A 21,471-nucleotide genomic window follows, 5' to 3' on the forward strand; every position below is an offset into this window, starting at 1 on the left:
AGTGACCAAGAAAGGCTTTTATCAGCTTGAATTTTTTTGTTAATGGGTTAGCTATCACATAGGCCAAAATAGTGCAAGATAAGTTTATTAGGACTACAGTGCATTGAGGTTATTAAGGCTTCATTTGTAAGTAAATTCAGAAAAATCAATACAGAAACACACAGAAACAAAGATAAACATTTTGCTGAAATAGCCAATCTACTTTTAGCTTGTCCGAGGACTGCAAGTCACCTGTGTGGGCATACAAGCAGTGCTCTAAGGTAGAATAAGTCATGAAAGATTGTCTCTAGCCCCTTTCTTTTAAAAACAGACCTTTTGAGTCAATCGATGCAAGATTTATATTTTGCATGTTATGTATATGATCTTGACTTTACATATTTCACATCATATGTGAACATCACATGTCGAGTGACTTTTGGAGATGGTGAACCCAAGGGATTCTTTCTATTTTTTAAACTGATTTTTAGAGATGAGGGGAAGGGAGAAAGAGAGAGAGAAACATGAATGTGAGAGCCCACAGGCCCCCCACCTGGCAATGAGCCTGAAATTCAGCCAAGTGCCCTAACCAGTAATCAAACCGCAATCTTTTGGTGCACAAGACAATGCCCAAGCATCCCAGCCACACTGGCCAAGACATGATTTTTTTTTCTATGATGCATCTTTGGCAGATTATATTTGACGGTTCTATTATATAAACAAGTCAACAGGTTGCTGAGGGGGAAAGCCATAGTTGGAAATTAAGAGGAAAATATTCTAGACCCAGTTCTTAAACTAGCTGAACCAATTTTGAGCAACTAATTTAGCCACTTTAATGTTCAGAATTGATTTTAGGTTTTATTTTCATTTTTTTGCTTTTAAAATTAAAATAAGAAGCTTTCCTCAGTTTCTTTTCATTAAGTGTTTATTCATAATCTGCTATATACCAGGCATTATCATCGTCTCTAAATGTTTTCTTAAGATTCCTTCTGATTTAAGAGTCAGAATCATTCTTAAACACAAACATTTTGAAGATTAAATAAACACTACAGTTGTATGGCCTAAATGCACAGCTTTCAAACATAAAGGAAAGCTGAATAAGAGAACTTACTTCAAATCCCCTTTTATTTCCTTGATGCTATCTTATACTTTTCCACTCATAACCCTAAAATTATCAAATGAGAGAGAGTGTGTATATGTGTGTGTGAGAGAGAGAGGGGAATAGATACTGAGATAACTTAAGTTTATGAAGTTTAGTAAACAAATAGTAGTATTTAGAAACTTGAAGTTTTGTTTATTTTTTAATGAAAATAACTTTTAAAAGGGAAAGTATATAAAAACACAGCATTTTAAACTGATAATATTAAAGGTTATATTTAATGACACTGCATTGAGTTGACAGAAGGAACAAAGTGTTCTTTATCCACACTACACTGCTATGAAGTTGCTTCTAAGTATTATTATCTCAGTTTTACCCATAAGAGAAATGAGACAGAGACAAATTACCTAACCTGCTCAATATTACACAGAATATACCAGTGAAGAAGGAACTTAAACGCAGGACTTGACTCTTCATACTCAACACAGGTTTTGAGTAACTTGACAGTGACTTCAAAATGACAAACTTCAGGGACCAGAGGCAGATGGAGGAAAAACTAGAAAAACACTTTCTCGGGATTTCACTGTGCTTTTTTGAAGATGAAAACAAACAAACAAAACACAAGTTGCTATATTTAATTGCTGAGTAAAGTGTTGTGAATTATTTGTTAGTATATTTACCTTATGAAAAATATGTAAGTCCGTCTGGTGTGGCTCAGTGGTTGAGCATCAGCCCATGCACCAAGAGGTCGCTGGTTCAATTCCCAGTCAGGACACATGCCCAGGTTGTGGGCCTGATCCCCAGTGGAGGGCATGCAGGAGGCAGCCAATCGATGTTCTCTCTCATCGATGTTTATATATCTCTCTCTCACTTGCTCTCTCTCTAAAAAATCAATAAAGGAAAAAATTTTTTAATATATAAAAGACCAGCTCACTCTCCACCTCTGCCCCTAAAACCCAACCATAGGAAAACATTATTTCTTTATGGTTGCAAGGAATTTTTTGGTTGAATTAAGCATAGCTTAGCAGAATTATCTAGAGCTACAGTTTCAAACTTTTAGATCACACATTGCTGCCACTAAAATAGTTGAGCATGTACCCTCAATATATGTGTATTTATGTATCCTTTTTAAAATGCACTACTACATGGATTTTTTTTTTCCCTCACCTGAGGACATTTTTCCATTTTTTGTTCAGATAGAGTGGGAGGGACAGAGAGGAAGAGAGAGAAAGAGAAACATCGACGTGAAAGGGACACATCAAGTGGCTGCCACCCGCACAACCAACCAGGGCCGGGGACAAACTGCAACCGAGGTACGTGCCCTTAGCAGGAACCGAACCCGGGTCTCTCTGGACCACAGGCCGACGCTCTAACCACTGAGTCAAACTGGCCAGGGCATAGATATATTTTTTATTATTACAGAGGATGTGCTCACAAAAGCAAAATTAAAAGGCATTAGATAAAAATAAATTAAGGGTTTTAATATTTTCTTCCCAGAATCTGACAATGTAGTCTTTGCACATGCCCTGGAGTTTTGCATTCAAGTTTGGAGATTTCTTTTTTTTTTCTTATTTGAGAGAGAGAGGAAGGGAGAAGGAGAGAGAAAGAAACATCAATGTGAGAGCAGACCATTGATTAGTTGCCTGGTTACCTCTCGCACTCCCCCACCCCACCCCACCCCCTAGAGATCAAGCCTGAATTCCTGGCATGTGTCCTGACCAGGAATGAACCTGCAACCTTTTGGTGCACAGGATGACACCCAGCCAACTGAGCCAAACCGTTCATGGCCAAGTTTGGAGACTTCTGACAGTGAAAGGTTCTAACAGGCCAGGACTGATTCAAGAGAGGATAAAGTACATAGAAACAACTAATGGAAAACTGTGGGTCACAAGAGCTTTGAGATTAGGAGAATGACACATTTTTAAAAAAAAATGCATTATGGATCAGTGGTATATTAGGCATCATGTGGCAGTGCAAGCCATCATTCAATATTTGTTTGCAGATCATTTGTTGGAAAGGATCTATGTGCTAGGCACTTGTGCATGCCAGATTCTGGAAAAGGAAAATTGCCTGCTCCTAGAAGTGATGGAATAGAATAGAATTCCAGTCTCTTGTGTGATAGATAGGGCCTCACCACTAAGGAAAAGAGGCTTAGAAATAAGTGCCATGTAGTACTACTTTACCATTTAGGAAATACTTTTTAGATTGTTAACTATCTCATTAAAGAATAAATATCAAGAAATTTTAAATGTTATTGATGCTCAAAAATTAAAACCATGTTCAGGAAAAACCATAGATTTCATAGAGTTTATTTAATTTTTATAACGTAAGTTTATAAAAATAAAACCTGTTATGAGTAAAATGGCTTTTAAAAGGGTCTTCGTTTTTCCTTTATTGTTTTCATATTTGTTGATACAGGTTAAGCTGCTATGGTTAGCATAATCTTCTTTCTCATGGCCTTGATTTTTCATTTTTTAAATCTTATTTTATATGAGTCCTTTGTAGTAAGCCACATGAAGAGTAAATTTAAATGTGCGTATGTACAAGCATATATGTTGTTTAAGTAGGTCTATAAATAATATTTTGTTTCTTTATTTATATATTATTTCATTATACTAATGCAAATCTTGATGTTACCACTTCCTAACTGTGTAAACTTAGAAAAATTCCTTAATCACGCTAAACTAGGACTCACTTTCCTAGTTTATAAAATAGGGATAACAAGAGTAACCATACATTAAATAATCCATATAAAATGTTTAAACCAGGAACATACTAAACATTCAATAAATATTATTTTAATTTCTCTTTCGCACATAAAAGCCAATGACAGCTATTTTACAGAATGAGTTTTAAGACTTAACCCTCATACTCAAGCGGAGTTTATGAAACCTGTTGCAACTTACTTGCCCAGTGTTGACAATTTCCCTTTGGCCTACATTCTACTAACTTCAGCATCTCTGCACATAAAAAGGAGTTAAGCCTGATCCCAGGAAAAAGCAAACATCTTATTGGGTGGCCATTATTAAACACCCAAAAAGGCAAACTTGTAATAAATCACTCTTTGAAACAAGCCTTGTTTTGTGCATTGAAACTCTAGATAGTTGCACTGTTGAGGGTCTGCCTTGCATAAGTTTTTGACTTGTACTTGACCTTACTGAGCTTACTTTTTTTTTCTCTGTAAGAGAAATAAATAGAAAAAATAATACCTCTCTCCTCAAGGCCAATGCAAAGAGACTAAAAATGGAAACTCAGGCAGTTGGACCAGTTCTCAGCACCAATGCAAAACTTTGTAGTATCAAAGAGAACCAGCTTCTACTGGATCCCAGCAGAGTTGGGGATAAATACCTTGCTTTCCTAGAGTGACACTAGGCAAAGCTTCTCAGAATTCCCACTCTCTTGTGATCTTCTTAAGCATTTTATCTATATTACTCTTAAGGCATTCAAATACCTGGCCTTGTATTACATTATTTGTATATTGATAGAGATCTCTATTTGATGGCAAACATCTTGAAGAAAATGCTGATGTTGCATTAATCATTTTGTTATCCAACAGTAGCTAGCACAATAACTTGTACATTGCTTAACATGTAACACTAACTCAACAAAGATTTATTTAAAAAATGAACAAAACAAGCAAGCAAACAAAAAGACTATAAATTCTAAGAAGGATCAGAGAAAATCTAAAGATTGAAGAAGGTTAGGGGTCCCAGGTATGGGGAATAGAACTGACATTGGTCATCACAGATTATATGTGCCTTTCATTTTAATTTTCCAAGCACATCTGAGATAGCCTAGCATACTCACTAATATATCCACATAAGGTAAGTGAGACAGAGAGAGGAACCTTCTTTTTAAAGATGAAAAAAAAAAAATGAAGCTGGGAAAGGGTAAATGATGCCCTCAGTATTGTACCGCTAGTAGGAGAGCTGGGTTAGTACTAAAGTTCTAGATACCTAGTTCTGCAAGCTAGCCGCCTCTGAGGGTAGGGGGAGTTGCCAAGGAGTCATTTAAGGATCATACCATAAAAATAGGTCTCTAAGTGGATGATGGTTTTGCACTAATGGAATTGAAAATAAAATCAGTAAGCACTAGCATTAGATGGTCCTTCTAGCCACTTTCTCATTAGAAGCTTTAACAACAATCCCAACAAGGAATGTCCACTATGACATGTCGAGCTCCTGGGAACTCCCTTCTTCCCAAGACAATCTGTTTCTTCTGATGGTTTTGAATACTAGAGTTCTTTCCGATATTTAACATAATTTATTTCCTCTTAAGTGTTATCCATTGTTCCTTTTTCTATTCCCTTGTTACCACACAGAACAATCTAACCCCTTTTTCCTATGGCACTTGAAATATGAGAAGATGTCTCTCATGACCACCTCCTGCCTTGAGTTGTGTCTTTTCCAGGCAAATAGTCCCAGTTCCTTAAGACATTCTTGCTGGAGCACCATTCTCTATTCTTGTTGTCCTCTCAAACCCTGCCTATTGTCTTTGTATGTTCCTTCAAGTGGGATACCCAGAGCAGGTGGGGGCTGAAGCTGTGTGCAGTACTGCCTGTCCAAGGCTCCTTTATCTTTGAAACAAAGTTTCTACTACTGTAGCCTGAGATGAAACACTCTACTGACCAATATTATTATTCTTCAAAATAATTTTTTAAATGTGTGTTGTTCAGCAGTCTGTATAATTTATTTAATGACCCGGGTATTGCATAGTGGTTAAGATCCAAGGCTTTGGAGTTATAACAACATGCGTTACTTAGCCCCAGCACTAACTTTGTGGACTTGGACATATTATATAACCTCTCTTTGCTTCAGTTCCTCTATATAAAGGAGATAGTAAGATTATTTTAAGGGTTAAACAAAATAATATATGTAAACTACTTACAACAGAACTTGTCATATAATAAGTATCCAATACATGGTTGAGTTTTTTGTTTTGTTTTGTTTTTTTGTTTTTAACTGATGAGATTCAGTCCAGAATTCCCTTTTGCCTCATCTTTTTGTATGCTGATTATTTCACGCAACATATTTGCTATTGATTTTACCATATTTGGTTCATTCATACATATGATACCTTCCTTACATGTTTTTCAAGTCATTTTAAAAGCATTGCCTAAGGCAAAACCCAGAGCACCTACCTCCCAGTAGGTTAACATCGATCATTAGTCAGCACTCCTATGGCCACAGTTGTTGCACCTGTAAAACAGCCATCTAATTTCACTTAAGTTTTAAAAATGTAGACCTACAGAGAATACTATCATATAGCAATCATGTAGGAGCTTTATTACAACTTAATTTATTATTATATTGCCTCAGATTTTCTATAAGACACAAAACATGCATATACAATTGAAGTCCCCTTCCCTGGTCCAGTTCCTCTCTAGTTCTCCCTTGAAGTGACCATTATTTTGTCATTTCACTCTCATCCTATCCTTATTCTTTGTAGCCCACTCATGAAAATACCTGATTGACTTAATAAAAAGGCTTTATGAAATCTTTGTTCACTAATGTTATCAGAGAGGAGTTCTTTGGTGGGTGGGGTATACTAACTCTGGTTAATTAAAACAAAAACAGGAAATTATGGAAGGATATGGGAAAGCTCTTAGAATAAAAGAAAAGCTGTAGAACCAGATCTCAGAAAGCCCAGCGACACTGTCAACTCCAGAGACTGAGATCACTTCAGATGAGAATATCTTCATTATGATGAATTTGCTTAAACTCTTTTCCTTCCTTCCTTTCTTTATGCCACTAAAGAGAGTGGAATGGAAGACTCCAATTGTGTTTACCCAAGTTTTATGCTTTCCCTTTGCCCAGAGTAGAAGAGGACACTTTGCTTGACCCTCCCATCAAGACTGCAGAGTTTCCTGGTGTGGGAAGGAGGGGGCAGTAACTGGGAGGCAGGGAGTTGAATTAGGACAGAAACATCTAGGGACATGCCATGTATTGGTAACATTCTAGTTCTTGGTGGATTCACAGGAGCTCATTTTGAAACTTATATAGATTTAATGTTATTCTTTTGAATGTATCAAATGTTTTTAAAAACAAAAATAGTAAACTTTAATAAAACAATAGAAAAAAGATTGCACGCAAAGGTTATTAGTTTCCCAAAGTAAAATTAGAGTAGTACTACAAGAGAAGAAGGCAAATAGATACTGTGCAGGTGAAAACAAGAGGTCTGTCTGTAACATCTCCAACAGCCACAGTGCAACTGAGCTATCGGTTTATTAATACTGTTACAAAAAAATAGGTTTAGGCTAGTCTTAGTGACCCCATGCTGGCTTCCAAGGATTACTTTGTCCTTTTTCTAAGTACATACAGATCTTTCCTTTATTAGCCTATCTTAGTCAGATTTCATTTAATTTCAAGGACCACAAAGCCACTCAGATAAGCTTAAGAAAAAAAGGAGGTTAATTGTACAAATATTGGGGTCTCTCACAGAAGTCAAGGGCAGTAAGGATAACCAGGCCTGGAAACAAAAGTACATCTACCCCTCTACTGCCAGGGTCACCAGGTGAGGAGCAATAATTCATCTGTTACCGAGTGCTGCTTTTTTGGTGTTTGTAGGCAGGAAAGTGTGTGCAGGAACAGGAGGCTACGATGGGTATTCTATTACATAGCACCTTCAAGGATCCCATCTAGCCTCCGTGTCTCATCCACAAGCCTGTAATTTGCAGAATCCAATCGTTTTTCCCCAATCCCAAGAAATTTAACCAGAATTACTCAGAATGTTTATGGCCTGGTTGAATACCCATATATATTTAGAAATAAATTATTTCATTCTATGTTTATTTAGTATATTCCTTCACTCATTCTAGAAAGGATTTCAGTTGGTCTTCAACAGTTCAAACTTACCTGCATGTTTTGTCAAGACTCTCAGGTATTATTCAGTAGATCTAGGAAATCTGAACTCTTTCAGAGTATCTAGGTGGTCTCTTAAATTTTTTTTTTAACTTATTTTTTACTTCCTATTGCATTCTACAGCAATCTGCTCGAACTAGGTGAAGACAAGCAGGATTTATTAGAATCACTACACAGGTAAGGTTTCAGTAAGGAAAAACTAACAGAAAGCTATAATTTAAACCCCAAATGAACTGGGATTATCAGGGATCGGAGATAGGCGACAGGCCAGGGACATTTTCGGAGGGTGCAGTTGCAGTGCAGGAAATACAGCTGGCAGAAGGGTTGCTTCTTCCTGAAGTGGGATGGGACAGACCGGAGAAGCATACAACTGAGAATTAACGAAAACAATGATGTTTAAGGGGCCAGGTTATGTTAAATAGTGGTTTCCCTATGGATTCACCTCTAGGTTCACCCCCACCATGTATGAGTTACTGACAAAAAACAAATATATTGAGGCTGGCCTATCAGAAATGACAGCTTTCAAAAAGAACAACGTGACAGTGCTCAAAAAAGAGGCATTTAATACGTTACCTGAAATTAGGTGGGAGTGTCTTTACAGTGGAAGAACTGACTCCAGGTCTCAGGAGTATTTAGCCATTTGGAAGGGCACATTGTCCTCTTCCTGTCCTTTGACACGTTTTCTTACCATAGTCTTCCTCATTCAAAAACAAAACTCTCTCATCTGTTGAATTGCAAAAGTTATCTTTCCAAATATCAGAGTGACTGTTAAAAGTTCATTGAAGTGCTGACCTCTGGCTAGCGCTATTTAAGAGAAGAAAAGGAAAAATAAAACGGGTAACTTTGCTTGTCACAATATAAGAGGAAGGGAAGGGAAAAAGGAAAGAAAGAGGAAAAGATGGGAAGGAAGGAAGGAAGGAAGGAAGGAAGGAAGGAAGGAAGGAAGGAAGGAAGGAAGGAAGGAAGGAAGGAAGGAAGGAAGGAAGATGTGTTCTAAGCGAAGTTATGCTGGCATGATTCAGAAGCCACCACCTTTGGCTCTGACTTTGCATTTAGATGTGACCTGAGTAGAGTTTGGCGAGGGGGAGGAAATAAATATAAATTAAACCTCTCCCTAAGTAGATCATTCTCAACTGGGAGGGGGGGGGGCTCTTCAGCAACACCTAGGTCCCCAACACCAGCCAGAGGGATCAGGGCTCTCTGCACTCTAGGTCCCCAACTACTCTAGACATAACCTGACTTAGACGGTATGTGTCCTTCCTATTAAACCTTAATTGTTGAGTGAAGTCCGGAGTTCCTTCTCTCCATCACACTTGTTCTGTTCAGAGGAGAACAGCAGGCAGCAGAAAGCCCTCCCCTTTCCACTCTTCACCACTCCGTGTGGTCTTCCCTTCCTCATTTGGAGGCTGTCTCAGTTTTCCCATCCTTTACATACCGCAGTTGTTTCTCGCACTTCAAAAGAGGAAGAAACCCTGTTCAAAACATATCTCAGAGTGATGAGAGGAGAAAAGCTGGTCCCAGGTATGGTGGTCATCTGAGAAACCAGTGGCTGAGTGAAGCAAAGAGTAAAGAGGCATCCAACAAAACTCCAGCTATTATCCTGGTAAGGTTGGAAGAAAAACCAAGCTCTAGGAGCAAGCCAGTAAGTTTCATGGGTCACACATTCATTAATTAATTCAACAACATTTATTAAGTGGCTTCTCTGTGCCAGGTACTGTGGTTATTGCAAGAGACAACAAATAGATGTGGTCCCTGTGCTAATGGAGCTCATGGCCTAGCAGCAGAGACAGATGTAGTGTATCACAAAATACGAAATGTTCCTCGGGATCAGGGATGGAGGCAGAGCAAGCCAGCCTGCAATGCTGGAGGAATCTAAAAGTAGGGGAGCAAATGCAGGATTTGAGGGAGCTCAAGGGTTAGCTGTTTTAAAGAGTTAAGAGGTTTTCCTTGGTTGGCTAAGGAAACAGGCTGGGTTATGGGCTCTTTTGATTCTTAGGTTGGCTTTATAGTCTAAGTGAAAGAAAATGCCACTTAGGAACTTGTCCTTTTTATGATTTTTTTTTTTTATCCTCACCCGAGGACATTTCTCCATTTTTTGTTCAGATAGAGTAGGAGGGAGAGAGAGGAAGAGAGAGAAACATCGACGTGAAAGGGGCACACTGAGTGGCCACCACCCACACAACCCAACCGGGGGACAAACTGCTACCAAGGCACACCCCCCCCCCAGCGGGAACCAAACCCAGGTCTCTCTGGACCACAGGCCAATGCTCCAACCACTGAGCCAAACCAGCCAGGGCCCTTTATATGATTTTTATGGTCAGTTTTATTCTTTTAAAACTTGTAGGTTTGTATGTAGTAGTGATTGGTTGGGAGAGATGATTTTGTTTGCTTGAAAAATTGCAGTAGGAAGCTAAATGTATTTAGAATATTCAACAACAACAACAAAAAAGTATGGCCTTGGCCGGTTTGGCTCAGCTGTTAGAGCATCAGCCCATGGACCAGAGCGTCCTGGGTTCGGTTCCCACTGGGGGCATGTACCTGGGTTGCAGTTTGTCCCCGGCCCCGGTTGGGGTTGTGTGGGTAGCAACCACTCCATGTGTCTGTCTCACCATCGATGTTTCGTTCTCTCTTCCTCCCTCTCTCCCTCCCGCTCTATCTGAAGATAAATGCAAAACCAAAAACAAAAAAAAATATGTATTAGTGGTTATAAGAAGACATGTCAGGAAGTACTATACACTGGAGGGTTCAGGTGGCAGCTACACGAAGCTAACAAAAGTTAGTGTGCTGGCAACAAGAACGACTTTCCATAGATAAAGCATGTCTGGTAAGAATGACAAACACTGGATATTGATGTAGATTTTCATTTTTATTTATATTTAGGAGACGCATAATTACATTTTGATTTTATGTCATTTTTTTCATGGAATAGACCTGTTACTCTACTGGGATTGCATATCCTCAGTAAGCTATGCAATTTGTATTGATATTTGCTTTATCCCTGCATGTTCATAGGGTGTGTGTGAACTAAGGCTCCCAGTGGAGGCTGAGATGCTTAGAGCTTAAAAGCCTTTGCTTCTGGAGTCAGAAAGATCTGAATTCAGATACCGGCACTGCTATTTACTAGTTGAATGACCTTGGACAGACTTCTTAAACCTGCCGACCTTAGGCCTCAGCTTTCTAAACTGTAAGATGGGAATTGTTGTGAAAATTAAACTAGATGCTGCATATAAAAACAGTCCTGGCTTGGCCCGTGTGGCTCACTGGTTGAGCATCAACCTATGCACCAAGAGGTTGCTGGTTCAATTCCCAATCAGGGCACATGCCCAGGTTGTGGGCCAAATCCCCAGTGGGGAGCCTGCAGAAGGTGGCCAATGGATGTTCTCTCTCATCAATGTTTCTATATCTCTCTCCCTCTCCCTTCCTCTCTCTCTACAAATCAATCAATCAATCAATCAATCAAAAAGAGTCCTGAACACTCAGTAATTAGTGGCTCTTATTTTAAGTGTGGTTTGTCATATAGAGTAATGTTTTGTATCCAGTGACATGGAGCCATGGAAGATAAAGAGAAATTTTATCTTCTGAGGATAATTAAAGTGTTTGAGAGATTTGGGTAGCTACTCTTTGAAGATTGCCAAAGTGTAATATGGTGGAACAGTGATTACAATGGATGGAATGAATTAAGTACTTCCTTCTCTCTTCTTTACAGAAGAGTGTGGTGTTCACAATTATTTGCTACCACTGGAGAATTTCAGAGTATTTATACAATTCTGACTTGGTTCGTTTAGTTTTCTGAATGTGTGATGTAGTAGAACAAGAACTCATTTTTAGCTCCAAGTCACCATTATATCTTTAGCACTCGGCAGTCTTATGATAGCATTTTTCAAAATGTGATTCATCAGAATCACCCAGGTGACTTGTTAAAAATTCAGATTCCTGGCCTTGACGTGTGAAAAAGTCTCTGAATTTTAAATAAATATCCCAACCCAGCTGATTTTTTATCAACACCTAAGCTTAAGAAGGAGTAAACCACACAAATAATGGTGTTCCCTGTACAAGCTATATACTCCCAAAGCTCAGTCAGGTTGTGTAATGGTAACTTGTGTAAAACATTTATGGGACACACCCTAAAACCCTCACCGAGCATAAAACCTTTTGTTCTTTATGCCTAACAACCATTCCAACTCACTTGATTAATAATCATTTACTTTCTCTTCTAGTCTTCAGAAACAATTGTCTTTCCCTGCTTTTTATGGTAACAGCTAAACAGTTATATTATTCTTGTTACTGAAGAGTAGGGCAAAAGTAAATAGATAGATGTTTGTTGAGACCCACAGAGAACATCTGGTTTATACAAACCTCTCCGGTGTTGAAGCTGTTAAAGCAGACCTTTCTTGCCCAAGCCCTCTGTCCCTAAAGTCTCATATATTCCCTGGTATATATCCTCAAGACATTCCCAACCTATATATCCCTGACCCTTTGGTCCTGATCACTACTCCAGATCCACTTTGCTCACATCAGCCAAATAGCTGTGATTGCTATCTGATTCTGTTTCTAGACATTTGTTAGCCGTGAAGACAGTAAAACTTATATTTCCATGCTGCAATCTGTAAATAGAAAAGGTATATATGTGTAAAAGTGTCAACGTAAGTTACAGTGTGGGGAAAAGAAAGGAAAAGATGCCTCTGAAGTCGGGGAAGAAATTTCTACCTTTATACTGCCTAAGTGGTGACAGGCAAAGAGACAGGTGAGCCATGGAGGCAAATCTGATGTCCCCATGGGTATGTTGAATTTGTGAGTCCTTAGCTTGCTGAGCCATTTTCTCCTGCACAGGCAACATGACAAAGTTTGATACGTGAAGTTCTATGCTTTGGCAGAGTGATTGGTAGATGAAACAATGCTAATTTGCCTTTGATTTAAAATGTTTTTAGGAGATCTTCCTAGCTTTAATGAAAATAGACGTTCTTTACGTGCTAAGTTTGGAGATTGCAACCCAGCAAAGCAAAATCTCTTCAATATGAATCTGCTAGGGGCCCACAAAGGAAACCTGTCCATTTAGCCACGTGAATAAAATCAGGCCCATATGCTGAGATGGCTGCCCCAGCACTTGAGTTTGCAGAGGTGGCATTGCATAGTATAGACAAAGCAATGGCTACCCACAGGGGCTTGGAGTCAGATGTGGGTTTTTGAGTCCTGGCTCCACCCCTCGCAGTTGTGTGAACCTGAGCAAGTTACCTAGCCTCAGTTTTATCAGTTGTACAATGAGCATAATAGTAGCTGTAGTGAGAAAAATATGGTAATGGATGTAAAGGTCTTTGTGTTGTCCCTCAATAAGTATCCTTTTGCTTTTTCCCCTTACAATTCTATTCTCCCCACCTTTCCTTTGCATCTTGTCCAGGTTTCTTTCAAATCTGATCATGCAATCTGTCAAGATGTGCCTAATTACCTATTCTTTATTCTCTTAATTTCCTTTTTAATTCAACAAATAGTTACTGAGTGCCTACTATTTACAAGGCAATATGCTAGGTACTTAAATCAGAGAACCAAACAGATTAAAATCCTTGCAATCATGGAGCTTATATTCTAGTCTAGGGGAGAAGCCTAATGGACAATAATAGAGTGAATTAATTACACAGTATGCAAAATGGGAGAAGGGTTATGGAAGAAGAGAGCAGGGGAATGGAGATGGGTGGAGGTAGCGATGTTCCAGTTTTAAATGAGATGGTCAGGACAGACCTCACTGGGTTGTTTAAGCACAGACAGGTGGGACTGCTGGGTTTTGTGCAGTTGTGCAGAGTTCACTATACTTGAGCAATATGAGGCAAAGAGAATGGCTGGAATGCCTAAAAGAAGTGGGAAGTCATTCTTTAATTTCTCAAATGCAGCAGAAAGAAGCTTAGTGATGCTTGCTCATTAGGTAGCAAGAACTGTTTTGCTTCGTTTCGTTTTGTTTTCTTTTCTCTTTTTGACTTCACTCACTTCTAGTCTCTAAAGTCATAGACTCTTTATCCTTTGCGCCCTCGGACCTTCATGTCTCAGGACCTTCAGTGATGGATAATGTTATCAATAAAAGATGAGGTATTAGAGCTTCTTACGCTATATTTCTGTGTTTTATATAACAGAAATCCTTTGCAACACAGAAAAACATAATTAACTATCAATCCATTATTGTATTTTATCTCAGAATAAAACAAAGCAGCATAATTGTTGAAAGCAGCCTGATCAAGTAGGAAGAACACTGCCATGGGAGTCAGAGGCCAGGGTCTGCCACATCTCTACCACAGTCGTTTCACAGTTCTGTGTCCAAGACTTTCTCACCTGTGAATTGGGAGTGGGAACTCCCAGCACTCAAATTTCATGAGTCTTTGAAAAGCTTCTAGAACTTTTTTCTCCTAGAAACTAAAGCAAGTATAATGTGTGGGCCTATAATTTCTTGATATCTGCTTTATTAAAAACTTCAGTTACAGTGATTTGTCCATTTGTGGATGGGAACAAAAGTAGAGTGGTCATCTTCCACATAATTTTGTGCCTCTTTACTTTCCATGCTATGAATGAGGAGGAGACTGGATTCTTACTACATACTCCTCACCAGTATACCTAGAACTTCAAGGCTTTTCCATTATATGTTATCTATCAAACATTTAAAATATTCTAGTATTTATGAACATAAAGAGAACTACAAGTGATGAAGGCCTGTCCTTAAGGTCTCTAATATTATTATTTTTATATCAGTTAATTCTATTATTAATATGTTGTAACATAAGTAATATATTATAATCTCCATTTTACATGGGAAGAAATTGAAATTCACATGAAGGTCAATTAAAAAAAATCAAAGTCACTTTATACTGTAAACCCAGACCTTTCCTTAGCCTTCTAAACCAGGTATTGCCAAACTACTGCCTGCAGACAAATCTGCTTTAGCTTCCCTACTGTTTCTCTTGCCTTGTTTTTTTTTTTTTTATCCTCACCTGAGGACATTTTTCCATTTTTTGCACAGATAGAGTGGGAGGGAGAGAGAGGAAGAGAGAGAGAGAGAGAGAAACATCGACGTGAAAGAGGCACATCGAGTGGCTGCCACCCGCACGACCAACCAGGGCCGGGGACAAAACTGCAACCGAGGTACATGCCCTTAGCAGGAACCGAACCCGGGTCTCTCCAGACCGCAGGCCGATGCTCTAACCGCTGAGCCAAACCGGCCAGGGCTCTCTTGCCTGTTTTTATGTGTCTTTTAAATTTAAAAAATAATAATAATAGATTTTTATTGATTTTAAAGATAGAGGAAGGGAGAGCAAGAGAGAGAGAGAAACACTGATGTGAGAGAGAAACATCAATAGGTTGCTTCCTGCATGCACCCAGACAGGGGACCAAACCTGCAACGCAGGCATGTGCCCTGACCAGGAATTGAACTGGTGACCTTTTGGTGCATAGGGCAACGTTCAATCAACTGAGCCACCTGGCCAGGGCGGCTTTTACATTTTTTAATGGTCAAAAAAAGAATACTATTTTGTGATATGTGAAAATTATATGAGTTTCACATTTCAGTATTCATAGGTAAAGGTTTACTGAAGCATAATCACTCCCACTATGTAGTAACTGCTTATATGTTTGGTTGCTTTCTCACAAAAATGGCAGAGTTGAGTAGTTGTGACAGAGATCATTAGGCTTACAAAGCCTAAAGTATTTACTATCTGTCCCCTTACAGAAAAAATTAGCTAATCCCTGGTCTAGACCATATGGGTGTCTTTGTTAGGAATCTAAGGAGGACATGTGCAGACTCCTGGAATTTCAGACCTGCCTTATTTTACATAAACTTGCATGCAGCACCATTTTGCAGAAAAACTACACATCTTCTTCGAAGCTACTGCATTAGTCCTTTCTGGATCAGTTACTTGTTAATTATTGTTTATGAAAATATCGATTTGTTCTCCACAACACTTTATGGTGTACCTATCTAGGAACAAATGGCTAACAAAAAGTAGCTTTATTAGTTAACTTTTATAGACAAATCATTGGCAAATATAGACCATTATTATACAGTAGGGAGAAGTACCATCCTTGGGTTATGAGAGGGGCAGGAAGGAAAGTTACTTTACGCAGCTGCAGGGGTTAATGAATGCCTCCTAGAAATGAAGACACTTGAACTGAGGACAAGGGGTGGGGAGGGGACATGCACTACATGTTAGACAGCAATAGTTTCCAAGGCCTGTATTAGTCAGGGTTCAGTGCAGGAAACAAAACCAATGAGTCATTTTAAGAGGGAAAGGATTGAGGTAAAAAATATGTAGGTAATTAAGACAAAATCATGGAGGGGCTGGAAGAATGGTTTGTAAGGTGGCAGACCAGGAATGATTTCCAAAACACTAGAGTGCTGTACCACTGAGGCGGCCACTGGAATTACGCACTTCAAGAACACTCTGGCATCCTCTGTAGAGTAGTCAGGAAGACAGCCCCGAATGCAGCTCTCACTAGACACAGGAACTCTGCTAGAGAAAAGGATCTCTATGAAATTGCTTGCTAGTAGAAGAACAGCCAGGAGAACAGGAAGATAGCCACAGCCCCATTTTAAATTTCTGAATCTCAGAGGAGTACATGTATTTTGTGCATTTAGACCACTAGCTGCAAAAGAAGTTAAGAAATGCCTTTAGCTTTCTAGTCTCTGCAGCACAGGAAGACACCCTAGAAGTAAGGTGGAAAGGAGGTTGAGCAAGCCAAGCCACAGAAACCACCATATGTACAAATCTGTGTCCATGTCCATTCAAAGAACTGCAAATAGTTTGGAATGGCTAGAGCAGTGTTCCCAAACAGTCAAGTGTTGATCCCTTTTTCATCAAAATATTGAATCCTCGATGTACATGACAGTAGTTGTATATTTTTTTAAATATGTTTTTATTGATTTTTAGAGAGAGAGGAAGAAAGAGAGATAGAAACATCGATGTGAGAGAGAAACATTGATCAGCTGCCTCCCGCATGCCCTCACTAGGGATCAGGCCCACAACCTGAGCATGTGCCCTGACCAGGAATCAAACCGGCGACCTCTTGATGCCTTGATCAACACTCAATCACTAAGCCACACCAGCCAGTAGTTATATTTTGACATCCTACCATTGAGAAATGTATTACAAATAGTTATATTCAAATAAAAATGTATTAGTTACAATAGCAGATACATACATTTGGAAAATGATGGCCATAACATTAGTTCACATATACTGCATGCATTTATATATTAATTCATTTGGCAGTAAAATGCCATATAATTCGTTCAGTCAACAAATAATGCCTGGACCACTTGTGGAACCCAGAACTCTTTTCAGTAATGTTGAGGACCCCAAGTATTTCAGAGTCAGACTTGGTGATCAATGAGCTGTAATAGTTTAGGGTGGATGATGGAAGAGACACAAGCAAAGAGTCTTTAAAAGAAAATTAATTTCTTTAGATATTAACCAGGAGGTTATAGAAAGTTACTGAATTTTGCACAAAAGAATTACAAAATCAGACTTCCATGTCAGAAAGACCACTCTGACAATGGTTGGCAGATGGATTAAAGGAATGAAAGATAATGGCAAGGAGAAAATATAGGAAGCTATTTCAGTGATCCAGGTGGCAAAATCAGGGGTCCAGTAAACAAGATATAGATAGTGGGAATGAAGAGAAATGGATAGTTAGGGGGAAAATTGATTATTGATTGATTTGGTGTGATGTAGGTGACTAAGAGGACAGAAGAAAGAGGCCTTGGTTATGTAATCATGTAAATGTGGAATATAGGACAAAAACGAAACATTCCAAGTTACCAAGCTTGTGTGCTCGTGTGTGTGTGTGTGTGTGTGTGTGTGTGTGGTTTAAATTGAAAGTCAGTATAGTAACATAGTATAGTACTACATTAGTCAGGACAGGTTAATTGCTATAAAAATAACCCCCAAATCTCAGTGACTTAATACAATAAAGATATATTTCTCCTTCACATCATACTCTAATGAGGGTTGATATGTGTGCATGTGATGTTGAGAAGGGAGGCAGACTCTGCTCCATGAGATTATTCGGGGACCCAAGATTTTTTCCTTTTATTGACTCCACCATTTCCTGGGACCACTGTATTTTCTTTGTTCATCTGGACAGAGGAAGATAGAGATCTAAGTTGCAAATAAGATTTTATGTGCCAGGCTTGGAAAAAATGTACACATTCCAGTAGTTAGAACTCTATCATATGGCCACACCTGAGTTGGTCATAAGAAATGTAGTCTAGCATATGTTAGATTATAAGGCAGAACTCACAGATCTTGGAAATATGATTGCAGTGAGTGATAAGTGATTTGAGTTTAATTAGACAATGTCTAAACATGATTGATAGAACAGAGAAATCTTCGTACTACTTGATTATATTACTGAAGAAATTCTGTGTTCATGTAGTGTGGTTATTACAGAGAAATGGGAGGAAGCAGTAACTGTATTGAGTCTAAGAATAGGTGAACCAAAGACAAAGGAGACAACACCATTTCCTGCACTACTCATGGGTTGCAATACTCTACCTATTTATTCATTAACTATTTATTAAGTGTCATTTCCCAGGCACTGTTGTAGGTGCTGGAATAGAAGCAATGTATCCTGTCTGCCAGATGGATATATCCTTGGAGTAGAGATGAATCTACCAGATCCTCATGGCAGGAAGGCTCAAGCTTTTATAATATTCCACTTAGTTTACTTTGCTCTGATTCTCTACTAAACAAATACCTTCTAATTCTCTCTTGAATGTCTTTGATCAACCAGCACAAGTCTTCCAATGCCTGTCATTGCAGCCTCCCACCCCCTCTCTCCCTTCTCTTCCTTCTCCCCTTGTCATCATCACCATCATCATGCTCATCATAATTGTCACCATTCACTGAGGACTGGGCATTGTGCTAAATACTTTGTACTTTTCTTTTTTTTTTATCTTCACCTGAGGGCATCTTTCCATTTTTTGTTCAGATAGAGTGGAAGGGAGAGACAGAAAGAGAGAGAGAGAGAGAGAGAGAAACATGGACGTGAAAGGGACACATCGAGTGGCTGCCTCCCGCACGACCCAACCAGGGCCAGGGACAAACTGCAACCAAGGATGGTGTCCTTAAGGGAACCGAACCCAGGTCTCTCTGGACCGCAGGCTGATGCTCTAACCGCTGAGCCAAACCGGCCAGGGACTTTGTACTTTTCTTTTAATCCTCATTGCAGTTGCATTTTACAGATGCAAATATCAAGTCTCAGAGAAATTCAGTAACTTGTCTCATAGTTGGTAGTGGTAAACCTAGATCAGACCCCAGTTCTGCTGAGTTTAGAGCCAAGTTCTTCCCACCATTATAAAGGAGTAAATATACATTGGGGCTTATAGATTGGTCTCCTTGATAATTTATTAAATATGAAATACTTCCTTGAATTGATCAAGTCTGGGTATATTAACAAAATCAAGTTTCTAGTTCCACAACACTCTAGACCCACTACTGATCTGGGGAAACTTCTCAAAGGTCATTGACCCTATGAGGTCTTGCCAAGGCTGCTGGTTGGCTACCTGCCTCTGATATCCCTATTTCTGAACTTTGACTTCAGCATTGGTAACCTGGTAACATCACAAAGTAATCTACCATGGAGAACTGTTAACATGTTTATAATGAAAAAAACTACTCTCATAAATAAAGCCCAAACCTTAGATTCAAAATTTAGTAAGGTTATCAGATGAAAATTGCATTTGATTCCTTCAACAAAAGCCGTACTGTGTAGGTGGAATTATTGAACAAAGATGTAATCAGAAAAATATATTTTTGAATTAAAATGGATTGATAGGAATAAATCAAAGTAAATGTGTTTTCTTCTAATGGCAGTTTTATTTTCCCTTGGTGGGAATTTAAAATTGCTTAAATTGCTTCTAAGTTAGTGAGTAGGAAAAGTGCTTAAATGGTGATAAAATGCTTAACAAATGTTTGACCAGCATGCAAAGGGTGACAACAGAGAGAAGAATAGTTCTGCAAGTGTCACAATAAACCATGCACACTCACGGTGCTCCATACTGACTTTTCTAACCAGTGTACAACAGCGAGAGCATCTACCTCATTTTAACCTTTTGCATTATTACATATACTTATGCAGAATTAACCCTTGCACAATGTATTATTTCTTTGGTTTCACACAATTTATTTGCATTTTATGTTGTTATTTTTTTTTGTCATTTTAATTTTTCTTTTTCTTTTTTTTTTAAATTTATGTTGTTATTTCTTCTGGTTCTTCACGTCTGAATTACCTCACTGTTACACGATAGAAGTACTAAAAATGTAGGTCAAAGTGTGTCTTTCAGAAAAGACTGTAGGAACCTTAAAAGAAACAAATGAGCTTTTCTTATACAGTATATCGTAGTGATGACAATTGCTCACTGATGTCCTTGGGAGAAGGGATACTGTAAATGTACAACGTGGGTTGCAGTGGTGTTCTGGTGAACTATACAAACTCCAAAGCCCACTATTCTCAAGTGGATCATACAAAAGCCAGGCTCTATCACAGGTAAATGTGTGACTATTATCCAGCTCCACATCTGTATCCACAGAGTGAACAACTATAAGGTTGCCTGACAGGCTTGATAACTCATCAATCTATTAGCAATGTAATGTGGCCACTGCAAATCCTACTCTGAGAAAGTGGCGGAGTGAGGATACCTGATTCTAGCTCAGGTTCAGCTCTGTGACTGAGGGATTCTCCTAACCTTCTGCAGGTTCGTTTTTAATCCATAAAATGACAGGTATGCACTAGATCCACAAGCTCCCTCCCAGGTTTAAAATGGAACAGTACTACTCCATTATGAGGAGGGGAAAAGCCTTCCTTCAAAAAATTGATTAGTGACATCTGTGTGAGGTGATGTTTAGAAAATAATTGCAACCTAGAGGTTGCAGTACTAGTATAGCGAGTATGAATGTTCTTAGTGAAAATGATTGTATTTCTTTGTCCTGTAAACCGGTTGAAGACCGAGCCTGCATCTTTTGCCTCCAGGATGGCAACAGGTTCAATCTGTGATTTCTGAGACTATCCATCCCAGCGACGGTTCATGCAAAATTGCTGGATTCTACTAAAAGCCAAAGCTCCTGGGAAGCCAGTCTGGTTGCCCTGGGGTCAACCCAGTTTCCACTGGGACCTAACCCAGCCTTAAAAGGACCTTTTTGTTTCAGGTGTTCTGATGCTTCGGGGACACTGCTGGGGCAAAGCAAGTTAGGATGAGTCTGGTTATGTCTGTGCCTGGGACCCAGCTCTGCCAGGTACCCCAATCCAGGGCCACCTTCCCCAGAGTCCCTCTACCTCTGACCTCTCTCGAGGCTGGAGAACAACCCTCCTTTTTCCTGATGCTACTTTCGAAGGGTCTTCCTTCCCTTTCTCCCTTCCCACCGTGGAACACCTTCAGTGAGCATACACTCTTCAGTGAGTTTTGATTTTCATCCAAGTTGGACAGGGAATTTGCTTCATGTAGTTTCTACTTGACTATACAAACACCTCTGAAGAAAGGAATTACAAAATCTTAGGCTAGCCCTG

This window comes from Molossus molossus, unplaced genomic scaffold, assembly GCF_014108415.1.
Source record: "Molossus molossus isolate mMolMol1 unplaced genomic scaffold, mMolMol1.p scaffold_m16_p_5, whole genome shotgun sequence".
Taxonomy (NCBI): domain Eukaryota; kingdom Metazoa; phylum Chordata; class Mammalia; order Chiroptera; family Molossidae; genus Molossus; species Molossus molossus.